Consider the following 12,769-nt stretch of genomic DNA (forward strand, 5'->3'; position numbering starts at 1 on the left):
ACCCCTCAACCTTCCCCCTAAAACGACGGAGGCGCGATTGCAGTCCTTCCCATAGGTGGTGGAGAAGCAACACTCTGAAAGTCCAGCTAAAAGCCCTCCCCCATCTCGCCTGCGCCCCCTCCCCAAACACCCTGCCAGATCTGTGGCAGCCCCGGGGCCTTCCCCCGCCCCCATCTAGGGGGGGCGGCTCCGGTAGCCCCCCCCCAGACACAGAGCCTTGCAAGTGGGGAGGGGGGATGCAGGGACACGGAACCATACAAAGGACAGCCCCCACCCCAGATGCCATGTCGACGTTCGTCGGGGGAAGAGAGAAGGGGCCCTCCCCTACGAAGGCAGCCCTGGGCCACAAAGCCCGGCCGGGGAAGCCCCCTCCCCGCCACGGGTACAAAGGCTGCGCCCTTGCTGGGGGGCGTCTTGGACGGGGCGGGGGGAGAAGCCCCTCGGGGCGGGCGGGCGGCCTGCGCTCACCTGGCAGCCCCCTCCCGGCGAGCCCCTCGGGCGGCGGCGACAGCGGCAGCAGCTTGTTCCTCCTCCCGGCCTGGGACAGCAGCCCCCCTGCAAGGGGCGACGACCCGGGAACCCCTGGCCGCCGGCCTCCCGCCTGACTCACCGCCGGGCTCCATTTCCTACCAGCTGCTCCGGCGCGCTCCTCCCCCGGCGCGCCATTGGACGGCCCGCCTGCCCCTCAGCCCCGGCCCCGCCCTCCCCGGCCCCAAAGCCCCGCCCCCTCTGCCATCCCCAACCCCAGTCCGCGCAGCCCCGACGGGCGCAGTCCCTGCCGATGCGCCGCCCGCAGATGCACAACTGCAGCCGGGGCGCACGAGCGACTCTTGGCCGCCCTCGCTCGCCCTCCGCCGGGCGCAGCTTCTTTGCGCAGGGGCGCCGCCCGACGGGGGGAATCCTCGCCGCGGGCCCCCGGCGGAGGAATGAGACGTGGCGGCGGCCGAGGGATCCCCGCGCGGAGGAGGCGGACTAGGGATCCCTCGGCGGCAGCTGCTCCGCTGCAGGAGACGCTCCCTCGGGGCGCAGCGCGGAGAAGATCCACGAGGGAGAGGATCCATTGCGTAGGGGCGGGGACACCCCATGTTACCAAAGGTTTCCAAAGGGCGGCCCTGCCAGGTTGGCCGCTTTCCAGAAACACAGGGCGGGGGGTGGGAAGTGCGTTTTTGGGATGGTTTTTTACGAGCCCTTCAACGCCCTCTGAAAGGCCGGCTCTTCTCGTGCTTCTGGGGCAACCTCAGAAACGTGGGTGGCAGTCGATGGAGTTTTACGCAGAGGAGACCCATTGAAATCAATGGATAGCTCAGTTGGTAGACTCTTAACGTCAAGGGCTCGAGCCCCAGTTGGGCAAAAGACTCCTGCACCGCAGGGGGTTGGGCTAGATGACCCTTAGGGTCCCTTCCAACTCTCCAATTCTAAGATTAATTTCAATTGGTTCTACTCTGAGTAAAGCTTCATTGGAATACTTTTAACTTGGCAGGAGAGATCTGGATCCGAGGTGAGAGCTGCAGAAGGCCCCAAGTTCAGTTCCCAGTGGCATCGCCAGGCCCACCCACGGGAGGCTCGTCCTCCTACCTGGAGAGCTGCTGCCAGTCCGTGCAGGCAACACCCACCTAGATGAACCTCCAGGGTGACTTCCGTGGAAGAGGCGTCATTCCACAAGGGGCAACATGTTTTAATACCAGATAAGCCTGGCTGGCCATTGCCTGTAGTGATTGTCCTTTATAGGCTGCCTTGCTCTCTTCTTGTTACTGATACAATTTTTATTTCCAGTTCAATTTAATCATTAGCAGAACACAGGCAGAACTACCACTCAGCAGAGAGCAGTGCAAAGCCAGCGCAGGCTCCCCGCCCCCCACAAAGGAGGTTCCATGACCATTTGGCGGTCTTTTGCCAACCTGGCACCCTCTGGGTGTTCAGGACTACAACTCCCATGAGGAGTGTAGTGATTAGGGCGGTGGACTAGGATGTGGGAAACCCGGGTTCAAATCCCCACTGTGCCATGAGACTCACTTGGGCTAGTCACTGGCTCTCTCTGCCTAACCTACCTCGCAGGGTTGTTGTTGGGGGTTAAATGAGGAGGGGGAGAGCTGAATGAGATGGTGGGAGATAAATGGAACAAATAAATAAAAAAAAGTGAACAGAAGGTCCCAGCTTCAACTCTCCCCTCCCCACCCCCATGACATTTCCAGGTAGGGAGGGGACAGACCCCCCTGCGGGAGCCCCTAGAAAGAGGCTGCCCGTCAGAGTGAGCAGCACTAAACTAGGTGAACCAGTGGCCTGACTCAACGCAAGGCAGCTTCTTGTTATTCTTAACCCTGAGCCAGGACCCCATTTCTGTGCTGAGCAGGGCTGCCTGCCTCCCTCACTAGCCAAGGTGCCAGGACCCGGCCACAGAGGAGAAAGGCTAGCAGAGGGGCATCCGGATCAGGGCCGTTTGGAGGAGATGGCTGTGGGTCCCGGGGAGCTCAGTCCAGGTGTGCTTGCTAGGTCTGGAGAGACTGATCCCCTTGAAGGAGGCCTGGGCAGGGAGGGGGGGGATGAAGAGCCCTTGCCCCATCCAGGAACATCCGAGGGTCCTGCTGGGAGGGGGTGAGACCTTGCATGGAGGGACACAGCTTCCCTGCCACAAAGACCCCACTTCTGACCCCGCAGCTCCTTCCACAGCCCAGTTCTCCTCCAGGAGAGGCAGCAGTCCCTGCAAGCGTTGCCATGGTGACTCTCCCATCCATCACGTGGCTCCGCTCTCCCTCTCTCTGCTTTGTCCCCCAGTGCAGAGGGGATAAGACCAGGGATAGATCTAACAAGGGGGAATGGGCTGCCTGAAAGAATTGCCAGGGGAGGCTGGGCAGTGGGGCAGTGGCCAAGGAAAGGAACTCTCCACATGCTCAGGGGCCAAGGCCTGGGGCTCAGAAGGCATTCCAGAGCTAACTTTCTTTGGGGTCGCCTCCCCACTTTTTAGGGCTCTGCTGCCCATTTAGTCAACTGCACCAAACTCCCTGCTTGCTTGCGCAAGGTTTCTTTACGGCATCTCCTGACTGTGCAAAGGAAGAGGCAGCAGGTGATGGGAAGGCCCCTTTTGGCTGCAGCACCTGGAGAGGCTCTGCTGCCACTTAGGGCGGGTGGGCAGGCCTGGGCGAGGGGCACCAAATCATGCCCAGGACACTCTCTTTGTCTCTGCCCCAACGGGAGGTGGGTGGAACCCTCTTAAGCCCTGGCCTCCTTTGGGAGGAAAGGCCAATTTATCAATCAATCGGTCAATCAATCATTTAATTAAGAAGTAAAACAGACTGGCTGCTGCATCAGGCCAAAGGGGGGCCATCGAGTGCAGCACAGGGGCCAAGCAGATCAGCATTATTCAGAGGCATGTGCTACCCCCGCATCCCGATCCTGGAGGTTGTACACGGCCCTCTTCTGACCCCACTGTGCCACAAAGGAGGCACCAAGGCATAGGGTTACCTGACTCTAAGGACGCAACCCTTGTGCCCAGCCCCCCAGGGCTTTTCTCTGCTGGGAGGGAGAGCAGGGAGAAGCCCCAAAGCCCAAAGAGTTGCCAGCCAATGCAGGCTGGGTCCTTGGCACAAGACCACCACCTTCACACCCTGCTTGAGACCACCCTGGAGAGACGCAGCTTGTTCCCCTGGGCACCATACTGGCTCCAAAAGGCCTGCTCCTCATCAGTGCCGCGTAAGAACACAAGAGGAACCTGTGGATCGGGCCAAAGGGATCAGGCCCATCTAGTCCAGCCTCTTGTTCTCACAGGGGCCAATCAGATGCCTCTTCTGGGAAACCAGCAAGCAGGATCCGAGCACAAGAGCAGCCCTCTCCCTCTCCAGTCTCCTTCCTGGCCCTCAGGACCACACAACCCTCCCCAGCAGAGGATCCACTCTGGGTGCCCAGAGCTGAGGCATAATATGGCAGATAAAGGCTCACGTTACTGCCTGCTGCCCCCCCCCTCCAGGACAGCCCCATCACACACTCACGCGCTGGGAGACCGAAGGAGACAGCAATGGCTATTTTTAGACAATCCCTTTGGGGCCGGGAATCCCATGCAGAGGAGCTGCGGTCCGGAGGGCATTCCGGTGGGTGGCACATCCCTCTCCTGCCTGCTTGCCTCCCCAGGCCTCACGCTGCCCAGCCCTGGACACCACCACCGACACCATCCCCGGGCATCTGTTGTGCAACTGGGGCACACCAAGCCAGACTGGGCATCAGGCTGGGCCAATTCTGGAATGCCAGAGCAGCACCTTCCACCAGCTGGATCTAGAGCAGGACGAGCTTCGCTGCCCTCCAAGCTGGGCCACCACCCGCCACGGGGGGGGGGGGGAGGTGTTGTGGCTTCACCTACTCAACCCCTGAGGGCAGGAAGCAAGGGGGTGTGGAATCCCTCATGGAAGCAAGGTCAGAGGAGGAGGAGGAGGATTAAATTGCCCCAGCTGGAATCTGGCCCAGATCCCAAAGCTGGCTCTCCCGCAAAAAGGACTGGGCCTTCATCCAGCACTTGCAATCCGGGCCATAGAGTGTCTCTTGCCACTCGTGCCTCCAGCTCTTCAGGAGGGGACCAGCTCCCCTTGGGATCAAACTGGGAGATTGGGGAGGGGAGCTCCCACCCAAGTTAGACACCAGCTGTCCAGCATTCACAGGGACTGACAAGGCACAGGTTGCAGCCAGTAGTCTAGGATTCAGCCATTTCTGCAGAACCACCCCAGGCACCCAAAGCCCTGGGGGAAACGCTCCAAATATTTACTTTAATTTTGTGGTCATTGGGAGAGGGGTGTGGAGAAAGAGGCAAATATCTTTAAACGTTGGATGGGTCCTTGCTGGTATGTCTGCATGATTCAGCAAAAACTACGTGTCCTGCTGCTCCCCCAGCTAAGAATGTAATATAAGCCTCCTGGATGAGGCCAGTGGCCCATCTAGTTCAGCCTCCTTTTATTTTTACAGTGCCCAATCAGATGCTCTTCCAAGACACCCACGAGCAGGACCCAAGCCAAGAGCACCCTCCGCTCCTGCGGTTTGCAGCCTAGATGCCCACGCAACTGCTCTGATCCACAGAACTGGCACCGTTCTATGTGCCACACGACACCCATTTCACGTCTGTAAGAAACCCATCTTTTAGCACGGCAGCACCCGTCCTTGGGAACTCCCTGCCTATTGGCATCATTCAAGCACCTTCACCGAACTCTTTTTGGCACCCGCTAAAGACGTTTTTGTTTAGGCAAGCCTAGCCGAATATCTACAATCTGTTTGTAGTTTATCTTTCCTTTTCACTACTCTTTGGATGTTTTAAATGGCCGCTTTTAACTGATCATTTTTATGGTTTTGTTCTTTTTGCAAATTGCTTTGAGGGGTTATTTTTCCTTACAGTTAAGCAGCATATACATTTTATGAAATAAAATTAATTGATTTGTATTCAGAAGTCAACTACAGTACTCTCATTGCATTCCCCTCCCCCAAGTGGTGGGGGCAAATCCCCAAAATCTGTCCAAATCAACTACTGTAAGTACAATGATTCTGGAATATATTGACTACTGCAACATGGTAAGGAGAATAAAAGACACTTATAAATCCACCCCACGGACACACCACAAACAAACATAAGCTGATGGCCACATGCCGGGTTGAAAAGACACTGCACCAAGGAGGAGGCATCCAAGACAGTACAAAGGCCGTCTTGGTGGCCGCTTGACATATATGAACACCCCCCCCCTCAAGAGCAGCTCCCCAGGGCTCCAGCCTCAGCCCATTTCAGAAGCCCCAGGCAAAAATACGGAGACAGGGTTTCAGGACATGGAAATGACCTCCTACCAAATCAGACCATTGTTCCACTGAGCTCAGGATTGTCTACACTGAGTGGCAGCTGCGACTCTTCAAGGTTTCATGCAGGAGATATTCCCAGCCCTGCCTGGCGATACCAGAGACTGAACCGGGGGCTTCAGCATCCCAAGCAAACGTGTCAATTTTATTTTATTTCGTCATAAATTCACATAATTCTGCCCCATGGAGCTTATGCAACATAACCTGCTTCTAAGTCCTTCGGGGGGGGTGGCCCTCCCCCTGCCCCACAGCCAACGGTGGAATCGGGAGGTACACAGGTGCTGCAATGTGCGCAGAGGAGATTCCTGCACTGCAGGGGGTTAGACTAGATGACCCTTGGGGTCCCTTCCACCTCGAGAGCCCCATGATCCTAGGCACAGGTCAGAGGATTGGCTGCAGCAACAAATGGAGAGCGTGGCTAAATGAGCAAGGCAGGAGACGTGAGAGGGGTCACCTCCAGCGTGTCTCCACACCGCGCTCTGGATGCCACGGAGTTATTCTGGATTAACAAGAGGCACAAGCCCAGGCAGGTCAGAGCCTGACATGCCTGCAAAGAGAAAAACTGACAGGAAGCAGCAGCTGCCACCAAGAGACTTCAGGGAGGGACCAAGTAGCCCCAGATTTAGGACAGGGCAGGCAGCTTCCCAGCACAGGACACCGAGCCGAGGGGCTGCTAAATTGAGAAGATCCATAATTGAGAAGATCCATTCGGGGACGCCATATGCTGGCCTCACTCACCAAAGATTACCAAGGTCCAGTCCTGGGCCAAATGATGGGTCCTGTGCAAAGCAGGCCAACACAATCATCTGGGAAAGCTCAAGGTGCAATATGGCATGAGAAGGAAGCCCCAGTTTGGGGGCAGGGCATTCTTCCTGTGACAAGAAGGGTTCAAAATCCTGAAGCTCAGATGTCCCTCTCTGCCACCCTCCAAAAGCGTTCCACTCCTCCCTACAACACTGGTGTTCTCTCACTGGGTGCCAACCGCCATGCGCTCAAAAGAACCGGGTCAGGATGCCTCCCTCTTCTGGGACGTCTTTCCCCACCCCCTCTGCAACCTTCCCACCAGCTGCTCATTTTGTCTGTCTAAATAAGGTAGCTCTGTCCTGGCATGGGCTTGCCATCCTGTTGCCCAGCATAGCCCCTGGCTGGCAGACTGGTAGCCCTACACAAATGACAGGAAGTCATCACAGCACTGAAGCCAGACAGCGATGGGCAAGCCAGAGGGTGCCAGGCAAGGGCCAGCCGGGGAACAGGGCAGAAGTTGTGGTTATGAAAGGAAACCCAGAGCGCGGACACCCCACCCGCCCCACCACAGACATTCCGGTAACTGGAGGTGGGGAGTAACCTGCCCAGAATTCAGCAAGATTGGGAAAGGGGAAAAGGAGGAAGTCTATAAACAGGGAGACCTCTTTAATTGTATTTTCAAATGTTCTTCTCAACGCTCCCCGAAAGCTCTTGGTAGCCACAGGAGCTAAGTTGGCTCTATTTTTCTTTCAAATTTATTGTATTTTACTGGCTCTAATGCTTGTCCAAGTGTCTTTATAACACTTTAGGCACCTTTTGAGGAGACATATTCATCCAAACAAAACACTGAAATGGAGCCATCTCAAACATGCAGCAGCTCCTCTTCTTCTTCTTCCCAGACTTTCCTTCTCCTCCGGATGGGCCCACATATTGACCCCCCTGTGAGAGAAGCGGCCCAACCTCTCTGCCTTCCCCTCCTCCAAAAGGAACAGCCTGGGGAAAAGATTAGAAGCTCCAATCTGCTGAGCAGAAGATGCCTATGAACACTTACTCAGAAGTAAGTCCACTAAGTTCAGCTGGACTTACTTGCAGGTCGGTACACATGGGATTGCAGCACAGAGTGTCAAAGAAAGACCCAAAATTCAGGCATATTGAGACAGGGAGCAGAGCTACGGGTGCAAAATCCGTAAAGCTAGGCCATTGCTTTAATTCAGCTTTTTAAAAGTGCACACAGAACAGAGCAACCAAGCTTCCAGTTCGCCCGGTAATGCTGGAAGCATCTGAGCAGAGCCTGTGCAGCAATATTTCAGGGGGGGGGGGAGGTTTCCAACTATGCTCAGAAACAATGCCCAAACATTTTTCCTTAATGAGAAAGCAAGAATCACAGCCAGAAAATGGAAGGTTTGGGGTTGCCTAGAAAAAGAAGGGGTCACGAAGAGTCGGACACGACTAAACAACAACAGAAAAAGAAGAAGGTGCATGAACCCAGGCAAGAATGTGGCTGGGACTTTTGCTACAACATGAGACTCTTAATCTCAGGGACATGGGTTCAAGTCCCACTTTGGGGCACAAGGCACTGCATTGCCAGGGTGGGACTGGATGAGCCTCTACAATTCTACGATCCCACATCAACAAGAAAATCATGTACACCACCCTGAGCTCCTTGAGGAAAGGTGGGATAGAAATGCAGTAAAATAAACAAGGAAGTAAAAACCCTCACCCCCACCCTGAAAAATAATGTGCAAAGCAGCCCCCGAAAGGCTCCAGCGCCTCTTGAGCAGAGCTGGGTGGAAGGGATCCTTCTGCAGCAGCCTTTGCAAGAAAGAGCATCGTTGCCCCATGAGCAGAGGCAGAAAAGAGCTCAGCACCAGTCAAGTCAGATCCGGTTCTTACCTGCAGGCCTCCAGTGTCTGGCAACTAGGCCGGCAGCAAACCTTTAAGGAGGAGGAACAAAGCAAAGAAGGGGGGGGGGAGGGAAGAGAGAGAAAAGAATAAAACACCAAATTCACGCACAGGGCTTGGATGCAAAGCAGCCCCTTGGCTTTTTGGTGGGGGCACAGGCTGAAGACCCCCCCAAAAGAGAAAGAGCCTTTTCTTTCTCTAGGGGCTGACACCCCAACCCAGTTCCACTTTTGCGGGTTCCTTGCAAACCCCCCATCTTCCCATTTATTTATTTTTGTGGGGGGCAGAAGATTAGAAAAAGGGTCGCGACACAAGGCAATCTTAGGGGGACAAATGCTAAGATTGCCACACACACACACACCACGCCCTTAAAGCCTCGGGAAGCTCTCCTCCGCACCCCGCAACGGAATCCCCCCAAAGGCTGCAAGGGGTGCCTCTGATCCCCCCCCAAAGAAAACCCCGCCCCATAAATCAGGCTCCTCCTCCTCCCTGCTTGCTCCGGGGCAATGGACCCCGCTCCTTCCCGGGGTCTGCATGGCCCACCTGTCTTCGTCCGGGCTGCAGGGGGGGCGGAGATCCGGGTCCCGCGGACGCCCCCCGATCGCCTCTCCCTTCCCTGCCTTCCTCCTCTCGCCTCCTCCTCGCCAGCCCCGCAGGAGCAGCAGCTTCCGGGCCCTGCCGCCGAGCCCCGCCCACCGCCCGCGCTCATTGGCCGCCCGCGACCAGCCCCGGAGACCTCGGCGCCCAGAGGCCAATGGCAGGGCCCGGTTCGTGCGGCGGTCCCGCCCCCTCCACGTGCAGGTCTGTGATGACAGCGCGGTGGGCGGGGACGCGGAGGAAGGAGGGCGCGCCTGATTGGGCGGCGGGGCGGCGGGAGGGACCATCCGAGGCCATTTAGTCCAGCCCCGCCGCCCGGCGAGGGACCCGGCGAGACCCGCAGCATCCTCGGCAGGTGGGCGGCTGCCCAGCCCACTCGGCCCCTGCCCGCCCCGGAGCCGGACTCGGGAGGTGGACTGCTCCTGTGCCTGGAGGTTCCACTCAGGCCGGCTCTGGAGCGAAAAGTCTCCGTGGATCGCTCAAATCCAGGGGGTTACTCGCAGTGCTGGATATTTACGTATAAGCTAAACAAGCTCTAGCTTAGGGCCCCACTCTCTTGCCCCCCCCCAAAAAAATAAAGGAAAAAACCCTGGATGTACATTTCCAAAATATAAGATAAAAAACAAATAAAATAAAACCTGCATACAGCAACAGTGTTTTGTGTTGTATAGGCTCCTATGATGTAAGTAATGGGCCCCGCCTGCTAGCCAGCTCCTTAAAATATCACAATTACTTTGATAAAATACATGATATTTTGTTATGTGCAAATGGCTTGAGATACCTATTAGGTCCATAAATTACCGTATAGCATATATTCAACACAAAAAGAACAGCCACAATTTGTTGTTGACAAAGGACAGCTGGACATAGGCCTATAAAGGGCCCCATTACCTTCAAACCTCAATCTAGCCCTGGATTACTGACATTCTCCAGGAGCTCTGAAAGGCTAGTTTGGAAGGGCTTCCCTTTGCAGAATCCGGCTGTTTCCTTCTTCAGCAAAACCCAATGCTTTGTAATGTTATGTAGATACAGAAATGTTTCCCAGCACTTTCCCAGAAAAGATGTTCAGCTCCTGACCTGTATTTTCCAATATTCTTCTTTAAAAATTTAAAAAATCACACTGGCCAATGTTCTCAGGGGCAGAAGTTGCTATTAAGGGAAAGTTACCTATTTGTTCTTTGCTTCGTTCAGAATGGACTTCTTGATTCAGAGATATCCAGGGAGGCTGGAAGGGTCTCAGGAGCAGCAAGCTCAGCTGGCTAACCTCCAAAACTCTTTTATTCATTATATTTGGGCCTGAAAAAGCATTCGCCATGGACCTCTGTAGCAGCTTCCCCCAACCTGGTGTTGTGCACTACAATTCCCATCAGCCTTAGCGTTATTTAGCTGCGCTGGCTGGGGTCGATAGGCATGGTCATCCAGAACACCCAGAGGGCACCAGGTTGGGGAAGACTGCCCGCTTCCATTTGCTCTGCACGTTTCACTTGGCGAGAGCAAAACCGCAGCAGATGTTTGGGTGTTTTGAAATTCCTTTAGAAAACCCAGGTGTCATCCCAAGAGAAGAGGTGACTCAGACAACTGAGAGGAGGTTGCAGCTGTGCGGTACAGAAAGGGCAGCAAAAGGAGGGCAAGAGGAGGAAAGAGAGCCAGGGGCAAAAGTAAAATTAAGAAATGAGTCACCTCTTCCTGTCCTGAGTTGCCCTGGCTTTGTTGCTTTTCTCTTCTGTGAGTGAGCATGTGCAGTTGCTGCTAAGCCCTCCACTGCCTTGAAGCAGGGAGACATCCATGAAGCTGAATGCTAGAAGATTCAGGACAGAGAAAAGAAGGCCCTTCCTGCAGTTAAACCGCAGAACTCCCTCCCGCAGGAGGCAGGGGTGACCACCCACCCAGGGGGCTTTCAGAGAAGATTGGGCAACCGAGGGGAGGGCTTGAGGGCCGCTAGCCATGTCTGCTACACTCTGCCTCTGAATGCCAGTTGCTGGAAACCTCAGGAGGGCAGAGGGCTCTGGGGCTCGGATCCTGCTTACTGGATTCTCACAGGCAGCTGTGAGGATGGGATGCCGTTGGCCTGATTCTGCAGGCTGTTTTTATGTTCTGAGCAGGTGGTTGCCTGAGAGCGGGGGAAGACGGCATGTAAGGACACAAAGTTGTTAATATTTTTGTCGATAATTGTTTTACCTTTTCCGTAAACGGCTTTGAGTTGTTTGGCGTGTGTGTTTTTACAGTCAAGCAGTGTAAAAGTTTTAAGAAATCAAGAAGAACTTTCTGACATTAAGAGCAGTTTGACCATGGAACGGACTCGCTCAGAAGACTCTCCGTCGTTGGTTGGAGGGCCACCTGTCAGAGATTCACCTGTCAGCTGTGATTCCTGCCTTGCAGGGGGTTGGACTAGATGACCCTTGGGGATCCCTTCCAACTCTACCATTCTATGGTTGTAAATCAATGGCAGCAAGCGAGCTGCTGGAACCCCAGACACTTGGGTCCCGTCCTGCACTAAAGCCAGAGGAGGGGAGGGAAGTCGCAGAGCAGAAACTGCTGCATGGAAATCGTACCGCTTCAGAAATGAATAACGCAACCATAAGGAAGACTAAAGAAAACAGAAGAAAGAAGAAGGGAAGTTAATTGGGGGGGGGGGAATAAGAGGGGAAGGGGAAGAGTTATATCTTATTTTCAGGGTGTATAAATTAGACAATACAAGTATAGATGTAACATCAGTGCTTTACTTGTTTTGACATAATTTGTAAACAAATGAGTTATAAGTAAACAACTGGAAAGTAAAATGTATTCAATTTGTTTGATGTCATTTACGTACAAAAAAACTAATAAAGATTATTTATTTATTTATTTATTTATTTTTTAAAAAGGAAATCGTACCGCTTCACCAACACACGACAGGCCTCTCGGACGGTTGCTGGAATTGGACGATGCAAAAGCCACAGAAGGAGAGGAAGATGCCTCCTCCTCCCAGGCCCTTCTTGCTGCACCTGTGGCTGCAGGAGCTGCCCTATCCCATTCAGGGTCCTCAGGGAGGCAGGGAGCACAGCGCCCCACGCGGGCAGCAAGGGCAGAGGCAGGGGCAGGGGCGCTCCTTTGGCAGAGGGTTTTGACTTCCCAACCAGCCAGGCTGAAGCAGTGACCGGCCGGGCAGCAACCATCTTAAGAATCAGCCCTGGCTGTTGCGGGCAGAAAGGCGGACAAGACCAAGAGCAAAAGTCCAGGACACACACACACACAAATACAGTGGTACTTCGGTTTTCAAACGTCATTCATTCCAGAAGACCATTCGAGTTCTGAAACGTTCAAAAACTGAAAACTCAATATGGAAGCCTCCCACCAGAGGTCAAAGAGAACAACAATTACCAGACCTTTAGAAGGCATCTTAAGGCAGCCCTGTTTAGGGAAGCTTTTAATATTTGATGGATTTCTGTATTTTGGTGTTTTGTTGGAAGCCGCCCAGAGTGGCTGGGGGAACCCGGCCAGATGGGTGGGGTATAAATAATAAATTATATTATTATTATTATTATTATTATTATTATTATTATTATTATTATACGGAAAACTCAACACGGAAGCCGCGTGGTGTGTTCAACTTCTGAGACTTGTTCGAAAACCGAAGCATTTACTTCTGGGTTTACAGCGTTCAAAAATCGAAATGTTCATCAATGGAGACGTTCGAAAACCAAGGTACCAGGCAGAGGGCCTTCTCAGT

At 54.3% G+C, this 12,769-nt stretch overlaps 1 protein-coding gene across 3 annotated transcripts in view; it reads right to left on the bottom strand.

The window, feature by feature from the left end:
* The window catches only part of ATOSB (atos homolog B), a 32,237-nt gene extending 23,105 nt beyond the window's left edge, over positions 1-9,132 (bottom strand). Inside the window, exons 1-2 of one of the 3 annotated variants that reach the window (XM_035100775.3) lie at positions 9,007-9,132; positions 8,455-8,495 (exon numbers count right to left, since the gene is read on the bottom strand). The gene's annotated coding sequence lies outside the window, so the exon portion shown is untranslated. Of the gene's footprint in view, positions 1-468; positions 646-8,454; positions 8,496-9,006 lie in introns of those variants that run through there. The other 2 variants (XM_035100776.3, XM_088653322.1) reach the window with 2 other exon arrangements.
* Positions 9,133-12,769: the final 3,637 nt, after the last annotated feature.

The sequence above is a fragment of the Zootoca vivipara genome, chromosome 10, assembly GCF_965207765.1.
Source record: "Zootoca vivipara chromosome 10, rZooViv2.hap1.1, whole genome shotgun sequence".
Lineage (NCBI taxonomy): Eukaryota > Metazoa > Chordata > Lepidosauria > Squamata > Lacertidae > Zootoca > Zootoca vivipara.